Source organism: Mesoplodon bidens, assembly GCF_964165515.1.
Source record: "Mesoplodon bidens genome assembly, chromosome: 2".
NCBI classification, from domain to species: domain Eukaryota; kingdom Metazoa; phylum Chordata; class Mammalia; order Artiodactyla; family Ziphiidae; genus Mesoplodon; species Mesoplodon bidens.
This window is the reverse complement of record NC_138177.1, coordinates 95,788,736-95,815,116: the sequence shown is the minus strand read 5'-3', so window position 1 is coordinate 95,815,116 and position 26,381 is coordinate 95,788,736.

Genomic DNA, 26,381 nt, shown 5'->3' with positions numbered 1-26,381 from the left:
ATAGGAAAGAAAAAATGTGGCAAATGTAATATTTGAAACAATGATAAAAATTATATAAAACTGAAGGAAGATATCAACCAACAGATTCAAGAAGCTCAGTGAATATAAAGCACATCATAATAAAGCTGCTGAATACTAAAGACAAAGAGAAGAATCTTAAAACTAGCCAAAGGGGGGAAATTATTTTCAAAGGAACAATAATATTTCTCAACCCTAAAGATAGAAGCCATATAACAGTGAAATGACACCTTTAAAATGCTAAAAGATAATTCAGATCAAAGTACAACTCCATACCGAGGAAAAAAAAGAAACAAAAAACCTCAAAAGTTTGGAAGTAAAAGGATAAGTAATTTACTATTCAAACCTTAATCACTAGGCTCATGTAGTTGTATTGCTGACAAAACAACTGTTAAAATGCATCACTGCAAATGTACAGGAGTTTGTTTTCATTCATTTAACTGTCAATCCAAAAGGAAGATAAAACAATTCTAAATGTATATCACCTAATAACACAGTTCTAAATAAATAAAGCAAAAATTGACAGAATTAGAAACAGAAATAGACAAAACCATCATCAGAAAGGGAGAATTTAATGTCTTTATTAATTGCTGACAGAATAAAATGACAAAATCTAAACACAACTTATAAACTGACCTAATTGACATATTTAGAAAATGAATCCACCAATGACAAAGACTATATTATTTTCAAATGCGTGTGTAACTTTTACCAAAATTGATTACATTCTAAATGATAAAGAAAGTCTCAGTAGTTCAGAGTATATTCTCTGACCTTAGTGGAATGAACTAGAAGTCAATAACACAAAGTGCCCAACTTCTTGAAAATTAAGATACACTTCTAAATAATCCATGGGTCAAAAAGAATTACAATCAAAATTAGAAAATATTTTGAGCCTGATGATAACAAATATGTATATCTAACTTGCACACAGCTAAAACATTCACAAGAATGAAATGGACATATTAGGGGAAAAAAGGCTAAAAATGAATGATAAATTTCTATTCCCCAAAGGTAGAAAAAGCATAGTAACTCAAAGACAAAAGAAATAGAATAAAGTAATAAAAGTAGAGCAGAAATCAATAGCATAGAGAATGAATGTCTAATAAAGAATATATCCAATCCTAAATTATGTTCTTTGAAATGATTAATAAATTTATAAACTCTTTAAGACTGATTAAGAAAAAAGGAAAAGGACACATTTTCAAGATTAGAAATAGAAAGGTAACCTCAACACAGTTTCTACAATCATTAAAACACTATTTAGAATTTAATTGGAGTGGACAAATTCTTTAAAAAACTAAGTTTTCTAAAACTTCTAGAACATGAAATAAGAAATATGGTTAGTCTCATATCTGTTAAAGAAGCTGAAAGTCTTACTAAAAACATTCACTGAAAGGAAATTCCAGGCCCATATGTCTTCTCCAGAGAAGTCTTCCAAATATTTAAGAAAGAAATAACACCAACCTTATCTTAGTGTATAAAATAGAGAAGAACATTCCTAACTCATAATGGAACCCAACAGTATATGGAAAGCATAATACATCATGAAGAAGTGGAATTTATTTCAGTAATGCAAGGGTGGTTATCCATTTGAAAAATCAGTCAAAGCGATTTAAACAATAATGAAGGGTTACCTCAGAAGTTTTATTAATTTGGAGATACTCAGATTATTCATAGAAAATGTGCAGAACTTGCCTTCCTGTAGCCCACAGTTATTTAAGCAGATAGATTATCATCGATATGATGATTACCATCAACTGACATAAACTGACATGAACAAAGAGCTGTGGAAGCTTATATTTCCTGGAGAAATCAGAGAAGACATTATCAGAGAGCAGCATTTAAATCATGACTACATTCCATTATTCAGTCAGTAATTATTTATTGAGTGCTTTCTGTGATTCAAAATGGACCAGGCAATAGGGAAACAAAGATGAATAAGAACTAGTTGTATTGTAAATCTCTTTAGCTATACTTATCACACATTTAATATTTGTCTTTATTCATAGAATACAAGCTTTTTGAGAACAGAAATTCATTTTAACTTGTTCACTGCCACATCCCTAGTACCTATTTTAGTGTCTAGCTCATCAAAGAAAATGCTTGCAGTAATGTTGTATGCCCTAAGATGTGTGTCCTAATTATGGTGGGCCACATAACTGGAGATTGGAGGGTGTGATATATGAAGTATTTCATATATAATAAAATAACTGAATATTCCAAAGTAGGGTCAAAATTACAGAAGTGGTGGGAAAAAGAGAAAACAGCAGGAAATTTCAGTCGAGGTAGAGGGAATGTAGAAAGTAATGAAAGGGGTGAGAAACAACCCACCTATTGACTTATTAACTATACTTCTTTGCCTTATGATTTAATGGTTGCTAGAGTTACTACACATAGTAGGAGTATGTGTGTGTGTGTGTGTGTGTGTGTATCCTTAAAATATGACCATCTACCTTTAAAAGATGTTATAACATTATATGTAATTAAATACTCTGGTAGGGCATACTTCCATTTCCCCCTTCTTATCTTTGTGCTGTTCTTATTATCATGAATTTTTTCTATACAAGTTATAAACTTTCAACATAGTGTTATTAATTTTGCTTTAAAAAGTAAACTATCATTATTATAGTATAATAGTATATAGAATAGAATAGAATTATTCTATTAACTCTAAAATAGTATTATTCATCCACATATTTACCATTCTGGAAATTCTATGTTCAGCCTGAGTAATTTCCTTTAGCATTTCATGTAGTGCTAGTGTGATGGCTCAAAATTCACTCAGCTTTTGCCTATCTGAAAATGTGAATATTTTGTCTTTATTTTTCATGGATGCTTTGTTGCAAACAGTACTTAGGTTGACAATTTTTTTCCCTCAGTACTTTAAAGATGTTGTTACATTGTCTTCTGAATTGCATTTTAAGAAATTTGTGTTATTTCTTACCTTTGTTGCCCTGTCCTCTTTTCTCTTTGTCTTTTACAAATGTCTCCAAATTCACGTATGTTAGACTGCTTGATACTACCCCACAGGACACTGGGCATGTGTTTATTTTTTTTTCAAGTCTGTTTTCTCTCTTCTTCAGTTTTGGTGTTTCTATTTCCTGTCTTCAACTTTACTAATATTTTTTCATTCTTTTCTAATTTTCTGAAAGCCCAGCCAGTGATATTTCATTCTGATATTTTTTGGCTCTGGAAGTTTACTTAGTCTCCAAGTCCATCTTCATAATTTTTATGCTTTACTCTAAGTAGCTGAATATGTCGAAAGAGTTTGTTTAAGGCCCTTGACTACTAATTATATCTTCTTTAATATATTGAGTTTGTTTACTGATTGATTTTTCTCCTAGTTATGGGTCATGTTCCTCACTTGACATAGTTTTTTATTAGATGTTGGACATTTTGCATGTATGTTGTTGAGTGTCTGGATTTTGTGGCTTTACTAGAGACAGTGTTGAATTTTGTTCAGGCAATTAATTCACTTGTGAATCAGCTTGTACCTTTTGAGAGGGCTTCAAAGACTTTGCAAAAATTTAACTATTACTTCTTTTGTCTGGATGCTTATTTTTCTCTTATCTATATGGTGGCTGCCAAATCCAAAGATGTAACTTTACCTCAGCAGGATGCATGTAAGATATTTTGAGGAAAAAATTAACTTCAGATTCCAGATCTTCTTGGTACTGCTACCTATGGCTGTGTATCTGTCTGATGTGGTTTGATCTTTCCTTGCTCCTTCCAGCCACTCTGTCTTCAGCCATCTGCCTTGTTTTCCTCTTTGATATGTGGGTACTTCTGGTTTGAGGTTGCATTCAAAATATCGTATTATTTTGATCTATACAATCCCTATACATATTAGACTTTTGGTTTCTCAATGGTTTCATGATTTGACATCTCTTTTGACTGTAAACTTCCAGGGTTCTATCAGGACCCTACTGGCAGATTCCTACTGAATCTTCTCGTTATCCTCCTGAAAACCAAGGAGAGCAATGAGAGTAACAGGCTCTCCTCGCATTTCTTTTTCCAAATAGCATTAACATTTTGGAAAACCAGAAACGGATTGTGTGTGTGTGTGTGTGTGTGTGTGTTTTCTCCACTTAAAACAATTTGGACTCCTTGAAGTACTCACTGATTCTAGGTCCTGGGCAAAGACTACAGAAAAGGAGCAGAGAATGTCTTGTGCCAGTAAGAAGAAATTTTTCAAAGACTAATAGGCTGTCATGTCGAAAGGACATAACAGCTCATATAAAGAGGCTCTGACTGGCCAAATATGGAACAATTAGAGGAATTTAAGTAATAATGACTGTAACTGAATAAAACATGTTGAATAAATAAAAAGCAGTTTGTTCATAAGATTACCTAAAGAAGAAAAAGTCAAAAAAAAGCAAAACAAAAAAAGCAAAAATAAAAAACAATCAAAATACACTACCAACTGGATGCTATTACAATATCCAAGGGAATTGAAATGTTACTGATGCGTTTAATTTCTTTGATAAATTCTTATTGTTTGCTATCTAAAATACATATCTTATGAATTTTTTCTCATATCTTCAGGGTCTTAAATGAAATTCTTAATCACCCATCTGTAGCTTCTTTTGATTGACCTTTCATGTTATAAAAACAAAATACTGACACAAAGAAAAAGCTTAGCCTATCAGTTTATTGGTGTAAACTTTTATCTACTGACAAATGATGTATGTATTCTGTTAGTAATAGTTAATAAATCTGAATATAAAATAACCGTGATAACTTACTGTGCTATTCAAAATGTGTTAACATTTTAATAAGGTTATCAGAGATAGGCAGTATTAAATGTGTGCCTCAGAAATAATTTTGATCAAATAGATAGTTTATTCTTTGCTTTTCTTTTTAAATTTGCATTTGTTTTTATTACTGATAAGCCATATTGGCAAGCAATACTTATAGGAGCTTTCAATTATTAGCTTATCCAAGACAAATCTTTTAAAAATTCAGTTGGTTTGTTAATTGTCACTGTTAAAACACCATGACTAGATAACCTTCTCATCCATTATAGTTATTTATCCCTAAAGTTCTGCTTCCAAATTAACAAACTATTTAATGACTGTATCAGTTTAATTTCAGGAAGCACTTATAAATTCTTAAAAGGAAACTGATGTACCTCTTTATGCCTAACCAAAGTTGTATAGCAGTATAAAATCTGACACCTCTCATTTTCTTTTTATTCTGTTACATTTGTAAATCTTTAAACAAATTGTAGATTTACTTTTTCACTTGTTCAGTTAATCTTTCACATTATGTTATAACTCATAGTAAAAATGGCTAGTATGCAACCTGGTAGTTACATTAAAAGCCTTTGCTATAGGAAAGGGAAAATGTTTCAATTTTTCAATTCTTCAGATATTTAGTAAAGCTAGAATTTAAAAAAAACACACTTCCAGACTATAAACTCTCTTACAAAATACATTTTTATTCCCTTGAAGGCTATTTTGAATTTTTCATTGTTTTTTTGTTATATTAAAAATTCCAGAAAGCATTGTGTTCATATTTCTAAAATTAAACCAACAATGTAATATACTTTAAAGTATCTCTGCCATGATTACATTGTAAACTCATGCTTTTGTTCTGTAGAATTACAAAGAAATAATAGAGAACTACCAATTCCTATTATAATTTTATTTAATTTGTAGCATAAGATCAAATTCAATAATAGTGTAATTTCAATTTTTAATTAAATTATAATATCTGTGTTCAATAAATAAGCCCACACAGTTTTATTGTAAATAATGACATAGTAGTGAATATACAGAAGCTGAAAACATTGTCTTCAAGAAGCTGCAACTCTACTGAAAGTAACACAGTATACATTTGTCAAATGAATGGTAGACATAAATATTAGGCATCCAGAGGTGATAAACTTGTGTTATTAATATGAATAGGACTTTGCAGAGTGAGAACAATGGAACAGGTAGAAAGATTGAGGGAGGGCAATCCATGGTGGTAGTGTAGGTAATAAAAAAAGAAACCAGACATTTTAAGGGTGTTTTGAGGTGAAAAATAAACCTGTTTGTCACAAAAAATCATGTCAGCAGAGAGATAATGTGTGTTGGGGGAGAAGTTGGCCAAAAGAGTGGAATATTAGGTCTGAAAAAGAAGATACAATCAAATTATGGAAGATCATGAATGGTACACTAAGAAATTTGAAACTTACAGGTAATCAGATGCCAGTAAGCATTTTAGAACAGGTGTAAATATCTGACAGTTCCTTAAAAAACTAAAAATAGATATGATCCAGCAATCCCACTCCTGGGCATATATCTGGAGAAAACCATACTTTGAAAATATATGTGCGGGCTTCCCTGGTGGCGCAGTGGTTGAGAGTCCGCCTGCCGATGCAGGGGACATGGGTTCGTGCCCGGGTCTGGGAAGATCCCACATGCCGCGGAGTGGCTGGGCCTGTGAGCCATGGCCGCTGAACCTGCGCGTCTGGAGCCTGTGATCCACAACAGTGAGAGGCCCACGTACTGCAAAAAAAAAAAAAAAAAAAAAAAAAAAATGTGCATCCCAATATTCATTGCAGCACTACTTACAATAACCAAGGCATGGAAGCAACCTAAATGTCCATTGACAGATGAATGGGTAAAGAAGATGTGGTACATATATACAATGGAGTATTACTCAGCCATTAAAAAGAATGAAATAATGCCATTTGCAGCAACATGTATGGACCTGGAGATTATCCTACTAAGTGAAGTAAGTCAGACAGAGAAAGACAAATATCATAGATATCACTTATATGAGGAATCTAAAAAGTGATACAAGTGAACTTATTTACAAAACAGAAACAGACAGACTTAGAAAACGTATGGTTACCAAAGGGGAAAGGTGGGGGGAGGAATAAATTAGGAGGTTGGGATTAACATATACACACTACTATATATAAAATATATAATCAACATGGATCTACTGTAGAGCACAGGGAACTCTACTCAATATTCTGTAATAACCTATTTGGAGAAAGAATCTGAAAAAGAATAGATATATGTATATGTACAACTGAATCACTTTGTGGTACACCTGAAACTAACACAACATTGTAAATTAACTATACTCCAATATAAAATAATTTTTTTAAAAAAAGAACACATTTCATATGTGCCAAGTTCTCTTATAAGAACTTTGCAAATAATAGCCATTTACTCTTTAACATAATCATGTGAAATTAGATATTAATTTTCTGTAATTTTATGCACTGTTTATATAAAGAATCTGAGGCATAGGGAGGTTAAATAACTTATCCAAGGTCACAGAGCTCATAAGTGGTAGAGCCAGTATTTGAACCAGGCCGTGGTGGTCACAAATTGTTCCTCTTAACCAAAATGCTTTATTGCTATGATTAGAGCAATTAGCCCCAAATATGTAAAGCATAAATATAATTCATTCAGCAATATTTTATAAAGCATAGAATATGTACATGTGGAAGAAATAAATGACCTGCCCATAGTTACTTGGGCAGTTAGTGCTGGACTTATCATAGTGTTAAATTCCTTACTCCAAATTCAATGTTGGTTGATCAGTCCTTCTATAGATGATACTTTATATGTTCCAATATTAATATCTGTCCTTCATTACTTATAATAAGGGAATGGATTGATTGTACGTCACCTTATTTATTATTTTATTTAGGTACAGTCGATTTATATTAGTTATTTATGTTAGTTTCAGGTGTACAACATAGTAATTCAAAATTTTCATACATTATACTCCATTTAAAGTTATTATAAAATATTGGTTATATTCCCTGTGCTGTACAGTATATCCTTGTAGCTTATTTTATACATAGTTGTTTGTCTCTCTTAATCTTTACCCCTCCTGTGTCCCTCCCCACTCCCCTCTCCCCACTGGTAACAACTAGTTTGTTCTCTGTATTTGTGAGTCTGTTTTTCTTGTTATATCCATGTGTTTGTTTTATTTTTTAGATTCCGCATATAAGTGATAACATGCAGTATTTGTCTTTCTCTTTCTGACTTATTTCACTAAGCATGATACCCTCAAGGTCCATCCATGTTGTTGCAAAATTTCATTCTTTTTATGGTGGAGTAATAATCCATTGTATTTGTAGTTGACATTATTTGAAAATAAAAATAAGGTCTAAGGCATCTTTTGAGTTCTGCCAGAGTTTGAACTAAGTCATATTAACCAAAAAACTGAAAATAAAAATAAATTATCCAGAATGTAATGAAAAAGGAAAAAGTTAGACCACAAAAATGAAGAGTCTAGGTACATATTACATTGAAAAGTTTTGTTTTAATATATCTCAGGAATAACAGAATTATATTGATTGGTCATTCAGAATTACCAGATTTCATATTTTCTTTAATAAATATCTTCTCTAAAATCAGAGTACATAAAAGTGTTTGTATGCATATTTTGTAGGATATTAAGTTTTTAATATTTTCCTGTCTTCTAAATGGTTATTTATCTATTAGGTTGTGCTGTTTTTGGCTAACATAAGCCATAATCTTCAACCCACTTATGTTAAATGCCTGTGAATATGTTATGATATATGGTAAAAGGGACTTTGCAGATGTAATTAAGTTTCTAATAAATTGACTTTAAAATAGAAAGATTATCTTGGATTGTTACATGGGCCTTTAAAAATGAAAGAAGAGGCGGAAGAGGCAGACAAAGATGTGGTGAAGAATAGAAGATAGGAGAGGTGAGGTATGAGAAGGACTCAACCCACTGTTGCTGGTTTTGAAGGTAAAGGGGGCCATGAGCCAAGGACTCAGATAATATCTAGAAGCTGAGAATGACCCAGCCTATATCCTGCAAGGAAACAGGGATCTCAGAGCTCCAGCTGCATGGAACTCAATTCTGCCAACAGTCTGCATGAATTTGGAAGTGGATTTTTCACCAGAGCCTCCAGCAAGGAAAGCAGCCCTGCTTTCACCTTGATTTAAGCCCAGTAAGACCCTTTTGAGCTTTTGACCTAAAGAACTGTGAGATAATAAATTCATGTTTTTTAGATTGTTACAGTTGTAGAAATTTGTCATTGTGTCAACAGAAAACTAATGCAGTTGCCCTCTTCATTGCAGGCATTTGTTTGGACTTTTCCAGTTACCTTCAGGAGAGTTTATGTGGAATAACCTTACATTTTCTGGAACTATATCATAAAATGTAGAGATTATAGAGATAATAAGAAGGCATTAAAGATACATTAACACACATAGTTATTATTATTATTTGGTTGTGGTGAGAGAGAAGAAATATTGAGGACACCTGGTAGACGCAGAAAAGTTGCAAGAGGGTGGGAAGGTCAAATGAGTGTAAAAGTGCTGTGTTAACTTTGAAGTGTTAGAGAACTTCCAAGAAATATTAGGGTGCATCATACTTTTATTAGTTATTATATACTTAGGAAACCTTCATATTACAAACAATCCAGGATTTTCCATTAAAATGAGCAAACATTTATCAAGCAATGTATCGTATTACATATATAACTTTTATAAAGTTTGCACACTACTTTTCCGTGTGTTGTTTAATTTGATCCTCACAATAATGCAAGTAAGTAGGTGTTCTCTTTAAGGGACTAACTATTATATTGATGACAAAATTAAGATAGAGACTTCAAGTAACTTCTCATTGTGATACAGCTTTAAAAATGAACCTGTAATTCAACCTGAGTTAAGAACTTGATTTTGAATTCGGGTTTTATATCTCAGAGTTGAATTCAGAACTTGAATTCAGTTCTTATATCTCAAAATATACATTTTAATAAGTACCATGGCATTGTGCCATTCTGTTGTCACCACTGTTAAGGAGACTTTGTCTGGGTGTTAAGGGGATTATATACAAGATTACTCTGTTAAAAAGAAAGATACTTGTATTATTGGTCACACAATTGCCAAGGAAATAAATCATTTGATTAGACCCAGATATGAATAACCTGGGTAACAAAGGCCTAAATTTTATATAAGAAGTTGCCTTAATGAAAGGTTTAAAGTTAATTTAGAAAATAAAGAGAACTACATCTTTAATTTAACATCATCTCCACTATAACACGTTTATATTCCTTTTTAGGGGATGGTGCCCATCCAAGTCTTGCTTTGGTATAACTTACTTAACTGTGAGATTTGCTGAGTGTTCAGATCCAGAGCATCTCAGCCAAAACGTAGGTGCTTCACTGAAAATGAATACAGAATGTAATCTCTTTGTCAGCTGGAAGCCATTCCCATCATTTAGAAATCTTAAGCTACTAGGTGTTTGTGTAAACTTGGTTTATATATTTTCTCACTCTCCCTCAGTTGGTAAAGATCAAGTTTTTCTCACATGCTGTCCCTTAGTCAGACAGATACTCTTCATAAAAAATCAAGAAGTAAATTATTTGAATCATCAATTTAAGAAACCAGAACAAACTGATCTTAATGTCGTCTTATTTTATGGTAAGCTACAGAGTAGAAAACAATAGCTAAAAATGGCTGCTTTGTATGGTCAATTTTGCACTAGTGAAAAGAAAAATGAAATAATTCAAAACAGCTAATTATTCAAAACATTATGCCTATTTATATTTGGTATCTTTTTTCTTGTATGTGTGTTTACATTGGGAAATAAATATAGAAATTCAGTTCAAGATAGCAGACTGAACATAATGTGTTTATTGCTTCTCTCACTAGTGATTCTCTTAAAATATATAGGATATGTATTTTTTAAGGATATTGTATAAAGTAAGAGGAGCAGAGATATCAAAGAAAATGAGGTTTCAATAAAACTGTGCAAGAAAAGAGTCAGATAAAAGAGTGTTAATGGTGGAAAATATGGGAGAGAAAACTGCAGCCTTTCAGGAGAGGGAACCAGAAACATTCTTGTGTTGACCAAGTGAGCTCCTCTGCCTGTTGAAACTCCAGCAGTGCGTGAATACAAAGGGATGTATAGAGGAGAGCCTGCTTCCTATTCCTCTCACATATCCCTGGCCCACGGAGCCAAGGAGCCTGATGATTATACCCTCAGGAAAAAAATATTAAAAAGAATGTTCTCTTAAACATCCAAGAAGCATCTTGGGAAAAAAGAGAGAAGTTAATGTGAGTGTTGGTAGAGCAATTAACGTCTCCTCAGTTTAGCTCTTTACACCTCCACTACTCTCCCACACCCTGGAACACAGCCACCCACCTTCTCACTCTGTGGGCTGTCACACGCAAAACTCCCAGGTTTCCTATTTCCTTACTATTCTTCAAAATGATTTTATTTTGATGGACTATCTGATATGTACAAAATAAATACAATGCAGATAAATAAGGTACTACAGATAATAACAAAAGCTAAAAACATACACTTACATAGACCATGACTGTCTGTGCTTTTTCTCACATCCTATTCCTTTCTACCCCAAGGGTAATCACAGTTCTGAATTTTGACTTGTTATATATCAGTTTCACAATTGTTTTGCTATTGATACTTTAATAGTAAAACCAATGTATCAGTAATTTTTCTTAACTTTATGTCATTGGCATCATACTGCACATATTCTTTTGTTACTGCCCTTTTCACTCATGCATGTTATATTTTTGAAATTCAGCCATACTGCTGCATGGTTCTGTAATAATTCCCTTAATTTGAGTTATAGTATTACACTGCATGAATATGTTGTCAAGTTGTCATTTACCTATCATAGACATTTGCATCTTTGAGGTTTTTGTCATTACAATACTGCTAATAAGTGCTTTTGTATACGTCTCTTTTTTTTTTTTTAATTAATTAATTTATTTATTTATTTGGCTGTGTTGGGTCTTCGTTTCTGTGCGAGGGCTTTCTCTAGTTGTGGTGAGCGGGGGCCACTCTTCATCGCGGTGCGTGGGCCTCCCACTATCTCGGCCTCTCTTGCTGCGGAGCACAGGCTCCAGACATGCAGGCTCAGTAGCTGTGGCTCATGGGCCAGTTGCTCCGTGGCATGTGGGATCTTCCCAGACCAGGGCCCGAACCCGCGTCCCCTGCATTGGCAGGCAGACTCCCAACCACTGTGCCACCAGGGAAGCCCGGTGATGCTATTTGAAGTTGTTTTCGTGGGATCTGGTTCCCTGACCATAATTACCTGATCGAGTCTTAAACTCTCTCTTTTTTTTTTTTTTTGTGGCACGCGGGCCTCCCACTGCTGTGGCCCCCCCCCGCCGCGGAGCACGGGCTCCGGACACGCAGGCCCAGCGGCCATGGCCCACGGGCCCAGCCGCCCCACGGCACGCGGGATCCTCCCGGACCGGGGCACGAACCCGTGTTCCCCCGCATCCGCAGGCGGACTCCCAACCACCGCGCCACCAGGGAAGCCCTTGTATACGTCTCTTGATGTATTTGTGCAAGTACAAGATAAATGAAATTACTGGCTCTTGTGAAGTTAGTACTGTTGACTCTATGATATAATGTCAAATGTGCTGATAAATGCTTCATTCATTTATTCGTGTTAAATTTATATTTATGAAGCATGAATTATCTGCTAGGCACTCTTCTAGGACCTAGGAATAAATCAGTGAGCAAATCAAAAAAAGAAATCCTTGCTCTTATTGGAACTTCTATTCTCTTGACCAATAGTACTGTATAAACGTTTCTGTTATTATGGAATTGTCTGTGTTTTTATTTTTTGCCAATATGGTTTATATAAAATAGTATTATATTGTGTGTTTTTAAAATAATTTTAAAAATAACTTTATTTGGGAATAAGTAACATGCATTAAACTGTACATTTTTAAGGGTACAATTTGATATTTTGACATAAATATATATTCATGACACTATCACCACAAACACGATAATGAACATATCTATCACCCCAAAATTTTTATCATGAAACTGTAATCTCTATAGGCCACCCCTCATTTCCCTTAATTTCACATACAATCATTGATAAGCTTCACTGTACACTAATGTGCATATCCTGGTATCTCATATAAATGGAATCATAGAATGTGTACACTTTTCTGTCTGTATACTTTCACTTGGCTTGGTTATTTGGAAAGATATACATGTTATAGCACACTTCAATAGTTTATTCCTTTGTATTGCTGAATAGTGTTCCATTGTATGTATATAACTCTTTGTTTATCCATTCACTTGTTGATGGACATTTGAGTTATTACCAGATTTTGTCTATTATGAGTCAAGCAGCTATTAACATTTGTACGTGAGTCTTTGAACGGGCATGTGCTTTTATTTCTCTTAGTAAATACATAAGATGGCTGGATAATGTGGTATGTTTATGGTTAACTTTTTAAGAAACCGTAAAACTATTTTCCAAAATGGTTGTACCATTTTCCATTTCTACCAGTACTGTATGAAAGTTCCAGTTCCTCCACCTTCTCAGAAACACTTGATGGGTCAGATATTTAAAATTTTACACATTTTGCTAAGTATGTAGTGATATCTCATTATGGTTTTAAATTATATTTCTCTAATGACTGATAATGTTGAGAGTCTTTCATAAACTTATTTACAACTGTATATATTCTTTGGTGAAGTGTCCAGACTTTTTTCCTAATCTTTAATTGAGGTAGCTATTATTTTATTATTGAGTTTTGAGTATTTTTTATATATTCTAGGTACATTTTTAAATCAGATATAAGTTTTAAAACATTTTCTTCTGATCATTAGCTTACCTTTTCTTTCCCTTAACATTGTCCTTAACAGAGCAGATATTTTAGTTTCAATAATATTTAATTTGTAAATTTGTTCTTTTAAGGACCATGCTTTTGGTACTGTTCAAGAAATCTTTGCCTGACTTAGATTTCCTCCTATATTTTCTTTTAGAGGCTTTATCATTTTATACTTAGGTCTGTGAACCATTCTGAGTTATTTTTTGAATATGGTATGTGGTATGAATCACAGCTCTTTCTTAACTTTGTGTGTGTGTGTGTGTAGATATGCATTTATTCCAGCATCATTTATTTAAAAGACTTTATTCTTTTTCCACTGAAATACCTTTGTAGCTTTGTCAAAAATAAGTTGTCCATATATGTATGGGTCTATTTCTAGCCATTCGCTTCTGTTCTTTTGGTCTGTCTTTGCCCGTATACCACACCATCTCGATTGCTGAAGCTTTAAAATAAGGCTTGAAAACAGATAGCATTAGTCTTTCAACTTTGTGTTTTTCAAATATTTTTTTGTCAATTTTAGGTCCTCTGTATTCCCCTATGAATTTTAGAACTATCATATAATTTTTGACAAAGTAGACTGTGACTTTGATTAGGGTGCATTGCATATATAGATAAATTTGAGAAGAAATGAAATCTTAATATTATTGAATCATTAGACATGAGTGATATATATCTTTATATTTATTTAGGTCTTTAAATCTCTCAGCAACATTTTTTAAATACCAGTGTACAGATATTTCATGTCATTTGCCATATATATTTCTAAGTATTTCATATTTTTATGGTATTGTAAATGTTATTTTTTCTAATATTCAGTGCACAGTTATTCATTACTAGTACATAGATATACGATGGATGTTTCCTTATTGACATTTTATTCAACAACCTTGCTATATTCAGTTATTGGTCCTGATAGTTCTTCTTTTGAGGATTCCATTGGATTTTTTTTACATAGAAAATCACACTATTTAGGAATAAAGACTGTTTTGATTCTTCCTTTCCAGTCTGGATGCTTTTTTTTTTTTTTTTTTTTCTTTTTCTTGCCTGGTTTTGCTGGCAAGTTGTACAATGTTGCATAGAAGGAGAGAGAGCAGACACTATTTACTTGCTCTTGATCTTAGGAGGAAAGAATTCAGTCTTTCACCATTAAATACGATTTTAGCTCTAGGATTTTCCTAGATGCCCTTTATAAGACTGAGGAAATTTTCTTTTATTCTCTTTTTAAAAATCAGGAATGGATGTTGAATTTTGTGGAATGCTTTTTCTGTGTCTGTTGAGATGATCATAAGGGCTTTCTTTTAGTTTGTTAAGAGAATGAATTACATTTATTAATTTTCAAATGTCAAACCAACTTTCTATTCCTGGAATAAACTCCATTTAGGATATATTATTCTTTTTATACATTGTTTAATACCATCTGTTAAAATTATAACTTTTGCATCAGTGTTCATGAGGGTTAGTATATTACTCTGTACTTTTCTCTTTGAACGTATTTGGTTTTGTTTTCTGGCCTCAAAGAACGAATTGCGAAGTTTCCCTCCTGTTCAGTTTTCTGGAAGTATCTGTGTAGATTTGGTAGTTTCTTTCTTAAAAGCCAGAAAGGAAAGGAGAACCTCAGTGTTACAACTACAAGAAATGTATTATGCCAGCAACATAAATGAACTTCAAAGTAGGTTCTTCCTCGGAATTTCCCTGTAAGAACTCAACCAAGCAAATACCTTGATTTTGGCCTCATGAATGCCTAATTAGAGGACCTAGCTAAATCTGCTTAGATTTCTGATATATAGAACTGTAGGCTAATAAATGGTAAGCTAAATCTTTGGTAATTTGTTATGCAACAATAGAAAACTAATAACTTCCAAGAAGGTTGGAAGTTTGTGTCTTTGAAAGAATTTGTTGTTAAATGTAGTAGCATAAACTTCTTCATAATATTCTTTAATTATCATTTTATATCTATAGAAATAGTATTTTTTCAATCCTGATATTGTAATTGTGTCTCCTCTCATTTTTTCTGGTCTGGTTGTAGGTGGCAGATAGCCCCATTCATCTACAACTCCTGGTATACACACCTTTGTGTAATTTTCTCCCATTAAATGTTGGCTGGGGCTAACGACTTCTTTCTAATGAACAGAGTAGTGCAAATGTGATGAGATGTCACTTCTAAGATTAGGTTACAAAATGTTTCTGGGTTCTATCCTCCTCTCCCTTTCTTCCTATTTCTTTGTTTCTCTCTCTCTTTCTCTTTCCTTCTACCACTTTCTCCTGCTCTCTCTCTTTATCAGGCCTCATTCTGGGAGAAACAAGATGCCATATTTGGATAGCTCTACAGAGAGAGGCCCATGTGGCAAGGAACTGATGTATTTTACCTACAGCCAGTGAGGGTATGAGGCTTCCAGTAGCCACACAAGAGACTTAAGAGCACATTTTGCACACAAGTCAAACCCTGAGAAGACTGCAGCTGTAGCCAACACCTAGACTGTAACTTTGTGAGAAACCCTGAGCTAGAGGACCTTTGTTAAACTATGCCTGGATTCCTGACCCATAGAAACTAGGTGATTAAAAAAAAAATGTTTGTTGTTTCAAGCCATTAAGTTGTGGAGAAATCCATATATATAACTAACACAGATTTTTGTACTGGGAGTACAGTGATGCTCTATCAGATATCTACATGTGTAGGGTCACTTAAGGAGCTGGTAGTGCATAAAGACTGGGAAGGATTTTCAGCATAGTGTTAGAAAAATCCTAAATTGTCTTTACTATAAGACTTAGTAAAAATATGGAGGTGGATAGCCTTTCCAGGGAGAACTTAAAGGGAAATGAGAAACATGTTCTTAGAAACTGGAGGAAGGGACATGACTTGTTATGGAGTGGCAGAAGCTTAACAACAGTATCTACTTAATGAACATGAAAAGTAGAAAGTATGCCTAGTGAGTTGGGTGATATGGCTACGGAGATTTGCAAGCAAAGAGTTGAGGGTAGATGTTGAGCGTTCACAAGACCACCCTCATGTTTGATGATTCACTAATAGAACTCACAGGACTCAGAAAAAGCTTTTATCCTCACAGTTACAGTTTATTGCAGTTAAAGGATACAGATTAAGATCAGCAAAAAAAAAAAAAAAAAAAGCAAGGGTCCAAGAGAAACCATGCACTAGCTTCCATGTTCCCTTTCCCAATGGTGTGGTATGAATGTGCTTAACTACACCTGAGTTGTTAAGAATAACATCTAAGGAGACTTACCTAAGCCTCCTTAGAGGCTTGAATCTGATTTATATGATGAGACTTTGAGCTGATGCTATAGTAGGGAAGGATTGAATCATTAAAGGACAGAGAAAGGACTGCAGTAGACAACCTATAAAATGGCCTTTAATGATCTTAACTTGCTGGTGTTCACAGCCTTGTGTAGTCCCCTTCCTACTTGTATGAGTTGGGCCTAGTAACTTGCTTCTAATAAGTAGAAAATGGTAAAAGTGATGGGGTATTGCTTTAGAAACTCAGGTCCGAATACTCTGGCTTTCTTTTTGCTCTGTTGCTATCATGCTCTCTCTTTCTGTCTCTGAGCCCTTGATGGGAGAAACAAGACTGTGATAAATATAATTCAGAAGTGCTAGATGCTAAGTTGGCATAAACTAGGGACTACCAACTCCATAATACAGGGTTTTTCAAACTCAGCACTATTGACATTTGAGGCCAGATAATCCTTTATCATCTGGGGTTGTCCCATGCATTGTAGGATGTTTAGCAGCATCCCTGGTCTTTACCTCCTAACTTCCAGCAGTGACAATCAAAACTGGCTTCACATTTTGCCACATGCCCCCTGGAGGGAAAAATACCCTTGGTTGAAAGCCATAGGTTTATCTGAACATGCAAAACAAATTTATAAGAGACAGAATAGCCAGATTTATCTCAGAAAAAAATTTTATACCAAGGGTAAGAATTCCTCTATCATATTTTAAGATATATTATGAAGCAGAAGAAACAAAGATATTGTGGTATTAACACAGTAATAAACAAGTTGATCAATGCAATAAAATGTAATACTGAAAAACAAACCTATACATACAAAGTTCATTTGTGGCAGAAATGGCTTTGAGGGTCAGTGGAGAAATATAAGACATTGAGAAATATAAAGACAATTGACAATTCGTACACAAAAAGAAAGGAATCAGATCCCTATGATACATTATCATAAGATGGCTAAGATGAAATTAAAAGTTTTATAATCTTTAGAAAGAAATATATTACCGCTTAAATTATTTAGGTTAAAATTTTCTCTGATTTTAATATTAGTAAAAATAATTGTCATTTATGAAGCATCTTGTATGTACCAAGTACTTTACATTTATCTCCAGTCTTCCAATAATATCTGAGGTGGGAATTCATATCCTCTTTTGGAGATCAGAAAATTGAGTTTCAGTGAAATGATGTTCCCATAGTCACCTTTATGGCAAATGATCTAGCAAGGATTTGATTTCATGAATGTTTGCCTTGATCATATTCTTTGATATGGACCACAGTCTCACCAGACTTAATATTATTTTTTGGCATGTTTAGTTTTTACTCCGAACACCATAAATTGTCTAAATTTCAGGATTAATTCTTACTCCAACAGATATTGTGTTAGAAAATCATTGGTTGAATTAAAAACTTGTGTAAGAAACAGATTATTCTTTCCTGTATTACCCATGATGGATACTTAGTTTACTTTCCTAAATTCCTTATCTTCTAATCATAAGATTTCCAGTTTAATTTGCTTACTTGATGCCCTACCTTCTTGATCCTGCTGCTGGTTATAGTGCCACTACTATTTTTGTTCGTTTTTATTTTAACATTTTATTATTTTTTTAAACTTTCTTAATGTTTCTGCAGCCGGTTGTGTTCTGCTGCCATCCAGCCGGGTGTCTCCTGGCTCCTGCTACACTGCTTTAGCAGTGTACAACTCTTGTATGCAGTGCTCCTCCTTTGTGTTCACCAGTTTTAGGCTCCATGCTCTCCGTAGACATGGGCTTCCAGGTACCCACTGAATTCCAGTCTATTATCTCAGATTTGCCTTCACTTTCCGCTTGGTTTTGTTCTATAGCTGTCTTTTGCCAGTGTCCTTATTACTGGGCTCTTTGAAATTTCTTTCCCTTTCCATTCCCACAGTATGCCAAGAGTTTACTTCAACAGTGATGATAGTCATACACGAGAGAGAAGTAAATAAGGATATTTAGAAATAAAAATCAAGTTAACTAAATTTATCTCAAAACAAGTCCACTTTGGGAAGCAGGATATATAAAAGAGTAAACTGTTACTTAATTATCAAAACTGATAGTCCTCAATTTTCAAAGATGTTCTAGCAGGTGAGTAGTGTTATTTAGTGCATCAGGAGTTGTAATTAAAGAGACTGCAGGCCTATGAAAGTGAATGTGTCTCATGATATTGGGCAAGCTTTACTAACATTAGTATCACTTCTAGAATCTTACGACTTCCATGAAATTGAATCTTAGCAGCATTATGTTTTGTTTTCTCTGTGTGTTTGTTTTAGGGTAGAATTGAGAATCATTACATCAGTTGAACCCTGTTAGTATCACATAAGATGAGAAAGTATTAAAATAAAAAGAATATAACCTACTACATATAATATATACTATTGCTTTACCACTTTTTTACAACTCAGCATTTTGAAAATTAAGTACTATTATAAACCTTTTCTCTCATACCTATTAAATTTGCCATTGATGCTAAAATTATAATGATTACTTATTGATGCTGTCTAGCATAATTGCAGTTAAGAGTCTTGCTGTGGGCCAATTAAACAGGAAATGATAGATACAGTTTAGCTTAAGACTCTCAAAAATGACACTAGAAATAGATATAAAATGACAAAGACCAAGAAAGAAGAAATCCATTGACAAATAGAATAGCAAAGGGCACGTTATAATATAGACTTAGTGTAACAAGTCATTTTATACTTGAAATCCTCCTCCATTAATGCTGATTAGTTTTGAAATGTAGTTTTTGAGTAATGGCAAGTGGAATGTTATATGACTAGCCATGTAGATGTAAGTTTTTAATCAAGAGAGCGAGTGAGCGAGTGAGCTGTTGAACTAATTGAGAACATCTGAGGATATTAAATTGTGTCTCTGTCATTTCTCTTGGAAGTATACTAGCATCTAATAACAAACTGTGATTGATATAATGTATAGCTTAACTTGTGATTGAGCAACACAGTTGACATTTTCCTCGTGACACAGAGATGCTGATTTAGAAGTAGAGGTTGTCTACAAAAATTTTCAGAGACATTTATTTTTTATTTAATCTTAAATGATAATTAAAAATTACTTTTCTTGGGATTCCCTGGTGGCTCAGTGGTTGAGAGTCTGCCTGTCGATGCAGGGGACACGGGTTCGTGCCCCGGTCCGGGAAGATCCCACATGCCGCGGAGCGGCTGGGCCCATGAGCCATGGCCACTGAGCCTGTGCGTCCGGAGCCTGTGCTCCGCAATGGGAGAGGCCACAACAGTGAGAGGCCTGTGTACCGCAAAAAAAAAAAAAAAAAAAAAAAAATTACTTCAGTGAAAAAAGCAGTAGATGTAGAAAAATGTAGAAAATCTAGTGATCTTATTAAAACAGAAAAAAAAACTTACTCACCATTAAAAGATTACTACTTTTAACATGAGTGCAATTTATGTAAGTCCTGTTTCTAAGTATTTTTCACATCACACACAGATTGAGGTATCATAATTTTATGCAAGTAATAGTAAGAGTTAATATTATTGACTGATTTCTATGTCAGGAATGCTGTAGTCACTTTATATGCAATATTTCATTTGTTGCTCACAACAACCTGATGAGGTAAATCATATGATTTTCCTCATTTTATAGATAAGGAACCTGAGGTACAGAGAAGTTAAGTAACTCACCCACTCAACATCACCAAGCTAACTAGTAGTTAACTGAGATTAGGGTCCAACTCCAGAGCCTAAGTGTGGAGCTGCTATTTACATTATATCATATTACCTTCATTTAAACAACTTTAAAAATCTTTTAAAAATATCTTTTTTTCATGTATTGGGTATAATATAAGGTATTACTGGAAGTACACAACTTACCTCATAGTAACTCTTTTATTGAATATTTAGGCTATTTTCAATTTGCCACTATTACAAATAATATTTCAACAAAAATTTGGGGCAAAAAAGTTTTTCAGCATTTCTTATGGTATTTTAGAATAAATTACTAGGGCTTCCCTGGTGGCGCAGTGGTTGAGAGTCCACCTGCCAATGCAGGGGACACAGGTTCGTGCTCCGGTCCGGGAAGATCCCACGTGCCGCGGAGCGGCTGGACCCGTGAGCCATGGCCGCTGAGCCTGCGCGTCCAGAGCCTGTGCTCCGCCACGGGAGAGGCCACAACAGTGAGAGGCCCACGTACCGAAAAAAAAAAAAAAAATTACTAAAGGTACATTTAATGTGTCAAAGGTATAAACATGTTCAGAGTTTTAAAAACATTGCTGAATTGCTTTGCAAATATATTTTATTGATTTAGGCTCCCACCAGCAAAGTGTGTGACTGCCTATTTCTCAGCAGCTTTGCCAGCACTTCAGTGTGATTTGGAGAAAGCTTTGTGGTGAGACGACATGGTTTTTCTTTTTTTTTTTTCCTGTTTCATAAATCTTCAATTGCCTACAAAAAGCTTAGAAAAGAAAGGACATACAAAACACTCAGTAGGAGTACTTTCTACTTAGGGGAATGCCAACAAGATGAAAAAAGAATTTTAAATAAACTCTGATTTTCAGAAAACAGAGGTTCATGTTAATTGGTATTGATCCCACAGCATTCATTACTCTTTGACATATAGTGTGAGATTAGCAAGGACAATTAGCAATCAGTGATGAAGAGTCATGTTCCTTTATGAAGCTGTGTTTTTGACACACACATCTTTGTGGAAATGGTGACTGAATTGTGCAGAAAGTAGTAACGCTGCAAAGATTATGAGACAATCACAATGGGTACCTTTTGTGTTTCTTCGGAGGTTAAAAATTGCTTGTCTGCAATAAACTGGGTTTGATCTTCTTCAGTTCCCAGACTGTTAGGTTGTGAAGACTGAATGATCTTGATCCCCTCACATACCCCACCCTCTCCCATCCACACCAAGAATTACTCAGGGTTTATAGAGTATGGGTTGGAAGACACTGACTTTTGGCACAGTACGGGTATCTACAGCTGTGAACATTTAAGGATCCAGTATATTTCTGAGGGTGTTACAAATTGCTACCCTGTTTTCTCCTGAACAGTTTCCTGATTTTGAAACCCTTGCAACTAGCATTCTGTTTTGAAGTACAGTTAAACTAAAATGTAGAATCCACAAAAGAGGAAAAGGTAACAGAAATAAATTATAAAATAATATTTGTTGGGAATGATTGCCACAAGTGGTAACCAACCACAGCTTTCTACTGAGGACTACTCAGTACCCGTTACCACACTCCGTGCCTTATGAATGTCATCGCATGTAATCATTGCAGCAAGCTGGTAGATGTTACATACATTACACACTTAGAAACAAAGATTAAGAATGGTGCATGACTGACAGTCACATGGGTAGCAAGTAGCACAGTGAAGATTCAAACCTAATTTTTAAAAGTTTTAAATGTCTTGATTTTCAAACTCCCATGAGAGAAGCCATCATTTACAAAACTGCTATCTATATTTGTCTATTAGGAGCTAATATATTTTAAAATTGCATTGGGTATGCAATAAATGCATTTTGTTATACACATTTTTTGAGAGATAACTTGAATGATGCCATGAGCTAGAATAAAAGCCCGATAGTTAAGCTCCCAAAGTCTCAAGAGAGAAAGAAAAATCAATTATCTTTTCTAGTACATATTTTCCTTTGTTTAAATAATTTATATATCCTCTTTATTTTACATGCAGCATTTTATAACTTTAGGCATCTTATTTCAAGTAGATTTCATTTTTATTGTCTTTAAAAAATCATTTTCAGTCCCAAGCAAACCATGTTTTGCTCAACATCTATATTATGCATGGGGAACTTGTGGTTGTACTAATAGTGTTTACATTTCCCTAATTCAATAATTAAAGTTTGCATGTGCTTATTTATTTATTTCCTATTCTTCTTCAAAAAGACTTCTACTGAAATTATCTTCTTTTACTAAAAATAGCAAAATATGAAGATGTGAACTTCATGTTTTTAATTTTCTGATGACCTCTCTTGGTAGTCCCTTTTCTAGTGTGTCAGTTCACCATTGTATAAACTTGCTCAAACAGGTAACATCTATCTTTTACCTTTTTAAGTTATTTAAATTTTAGCCTAATTATAACTATGTCTACATAACACAACAATGATGAGTTTTTAACTATCTCCATTGGTAAGTTTTAACTATCAGTATTGTTGGTACATTAGTATTTTGCTATCTAGAGGCAAACTAGATTAATTCAAGAAACCCAGAATGTGATTTTTTTGTAGCCTACAAACACTAAGAAATTTTAATATGTATTGCTGTTCAATAAAATACCTTTATCTTCTTGAAAATTAATATATTTGTAAAGTATGTTTAAGATACCAGGTACCATAAAATATACAGGAAGTTTCTGTCCTTAAGAGTTGTCTTTTTTTTTATTTTTAAAAATATAGTCATTATATTTAGAAATGTTATTGTTTACAGTGATTTAATTAAACTAACTAGTAAATGTTCCGTTATAGTTTATTGAATTGAAGGTGATCAGTGGACAGAATAACATTTATAGCACTCTGTTTCTGACATGGATTTAAAGGGATACCTCATGGGGTGTGCTTAAGGGAATAACTGCTAGCTTATTACGTAGTTGCCTGAAAATCAAATACAGGATACTATGGGGAGATGTAAAAAATTATTTTGAAATGTAGTTTGTACCTTATGAACCTAACTCATCATTATAACATAGGGCTCTTGGCAAAAAGTCCTAATCTTGAATCTTTGTGGAACTGTTGATTTTACTCTGTCTCTGCCCATGCAAAGTTCTTTTATTGATGAGGGAGTATTGAGTAAGCAGTGCACACCAATGCACTATTATATCTAGAAAAAATTGTGGGCTACTTAGAATTATTTGGAATTTAGGTAAAACAATACGTGAGTTCAATATTCCTGGCAGAATAATTGTAAACTGACTTTTCATTAGTATCTGTATATTTTTATATATTTTTATATACATATAATATATTGAAATATACATTTATATATTATTATATTTATATTATATCAAAGTTATTAGGCATATCAGAAGGAGAAATAAAGAAAAAATCTCTTTTACAATTGCATCAAAAAGAATAAAATATCTAGGAATAAATTTAATCAAAGAAGTAAAAGACCTGTATATTGACCACTACAAGACATTAACAAACAAAACTGAAGACAAATAAATTGAAAGATATTTCTTGCTCATGGATTTTATGGAACCCCCCAAAATCCCTCAGATAGTCAAAATAATCTTGAAAAAGAACAAGCTTGAAGCTGTCATGCTCCCTGATTTCAAACTATATTACAAAGCTACAGTAATTAAAACAGTATGGTATTGGCATTAAAAACAGACACATAGATTAGTGGAACAGAATAGAGAGCCCAGAAACCAACTCACATGCATATGGTCAGTTAATTTATGACAAAAGAACCAAGAATATGCAATGTAGAAATGACAGTCTCTTTAATAAATCGTGTTTGGGAAAATTGGACAGCCACATGCAAAAGAATAAAACTTGACCATTGTCTTGCACCATGCACAACAATTAGCTAAAATGGACTAAACACTTGAATGTAACACCTAAAACCACAAAACTCATGGAATAAAACATAGGTGGCAAGCTCCTTGATGTAGGTCTTGCTGATGATTTTGAATCTGACACCAAAAGCAAAAGTAACAAAGGCAAAAATAAGTATGTGGGACTACGTCATACTAAAAATCTTTTGCATACCAAAAGAAACCATCAACAAAATGAAAAGGCAGCCTACCAAATGGGAGAAAAATATGTTCAAATCATGTAACTGTTAAGGGGCTAATATCCAAATATATAAAGAACCCACACAACTCAATGGCAAAAAGAAAAAAAAAAGACAATCTGATTAAAAAATGGGCAGAAGATCTGAATAGACATTTTCCAAAGAAGACATCCAGTTGGCCGACAGGCACATGAAAAGATACTCAACATCATTAATCATCAGGGAAATGCAAATCAAAACCACAATGAAATATCACCTCATACCTGTCAGAGTGGCTATTATAATATCAAAAAGACAAGAAATAACAAGTGTTGGTGAGGATGTGGAAGAAAGGAGACCCTTGTGCACTGTTGGTAGGAAGGTAAATTGGTGCAGCCACTGTGGACAACATTATGCAGGTTTCTCAAAAAATTAAAAATATAACTACCATATGAACAAGAAATTCCACTTCTGTGTATTTATCCAAAGAAAAACACTAACTCAAAAAGATTCATGCACTCCCATGTTTGATGCAGCATTATTTATAATAGCCAAGATATGGAAAGAACCTAAGTGTCCATCGATGGATAAGTAGATAAAAATTTGTGGGTATTTATACAATAGAATATTATTAAGGCATAAAAAATAATGAAATTTTGCTATTTTTGACAATGTGGACTGACCTTGAGGGCATTATGCTAAGTGAAGTGAGTTAGGTAAGTCAGATGGAGAGAGACAAATATCTTATGATCTCTCATATGTGGAATCTAAAAAAAATAGAAAAAAGTACTGAGCTTAAAGATACAGAGAACAGGGCTTCCCTGGTGGCGCAGTGGTTGAGAGTCCGTCTGCCGATGCAGGGGACACGGATTTGTGCCCCGGTCCAGGAGGATCCCACATGCTGCGGAGTGGCTGGGCCCGTGAGCCATGGCCACTGAGCCTGCGCGTCCGGAGCCTGTGCTGCACAACGGGAGAGGCCACAACAGTGAGAGGCCCGCGCACCGCAAAAAAAAAAAAAAAAAAAAAACAGAGAACAGATTGATGGTTGCCAGAGGTGGGGGTAGAGGAGTGGGAAAATGAGTGAAGGGGGTGAAAATGTAAAAAAAGGAAACAAATTGAAAAACAAAACAATAACATTTAAAAAAACCCAAACAATGAAACAGATATCTATAAATCCATGCACAAAATGTCCTTAATTTTATTTTATATCTTTCTAACAAGTTTGGTTACCTGGTTTCCTAACCCATAATAAATTACTAGTTAAAACATATATTAGGGGCTTCCCTGGTGGCACAGTGGTTGAGAGTCCACCTGCCGATGCAGGGGACACAGGTTCGTGCCCCGGTCTGGGAAGATCCCACATGCCACAGGGCGGCTAGGCCCGTGAGCCATGGCCACTGAGCCTGCGCATCCAGAGCCTGTGCTCCGAATGGGAGAGGCCACAACAGTGAGAAGCCCATGTACCACAAACACACAAACAAAAAACACATATATTAGGTATAAATCTTACTTTTTGATTTTATAGCAGCACCTATGAATATGTGGTCATCTGTCTTTATTGCTCTAATCTACTTTGATATTGAACTATATTTAAATATGGTGGCATATCTCACTATGTATAGTGAGTACAGTTTGTCGTATTCTGGTGCCATTTCTAAAACGTTCTATATTCGCTGGACTTCATTTCTATATTGTGATGTTTGAGGTTTTGATAGACAAATAGAGTTGTGGCTGGCAGTTGACAAGTTATAAAGCTGTAATCTAGAGAATTTAACCAGAAAGAAAAACACTCATAAATTAT